Genomic DNA, 433 nt, shown 5'->3' on the forward strand with positions numbered 1-433 from the left:
AAAATACCCAAAAACAAATCCTGAATTCATCACTCTGGAGTCCAGCCTTGGAAGACAAAAGACAACTGAGGAGGAACCCAATAGAGGTATGGTTTTGGAAGTTCTTGTCAAGAAATTCCAATGGACTGTCAGATGAACATTTGAAAATTTCCCTGTTCTGACTTTTTTCTAGCTCTCTGTCTAGAATTTGTAATGCTAATTACTCTTGCCTTTACTTCTCCTTCACATCTCTTATTCAATGATTGAAGGACTTTCCTTTCCCCCTCGGGATAAGAGTTATGAAATTTGGGAGTCTTTTAGATAGACCCTGAAGGGGTACTCCAGTTGCCTCACCCTGCATCCCTGTTTAGCATGGAAGAAGCTAGGGTGGTCTGTGTCCTTATTCCCTACGGACAATTTGGGGAACCCCTACAGAGGATGGTGTAGTAAGAAT

This window comes from Nannospalax galili, unplaced genomic scaffold (genome assembly GCF_000622305.1).
Source record: "Nannospalax galili isolate Female #2095 unplaced genomic scaffold, S.galili_v1.0 scaffold20343, whole genome shotgun sequence".
Taxonomy (NCBI): domain Eukaryota; kingdom Metazoa; phylum Chordata; class Mammalia; order Rodentia; family Spalacidae; genus Nannospalax; species Nannospalax galili.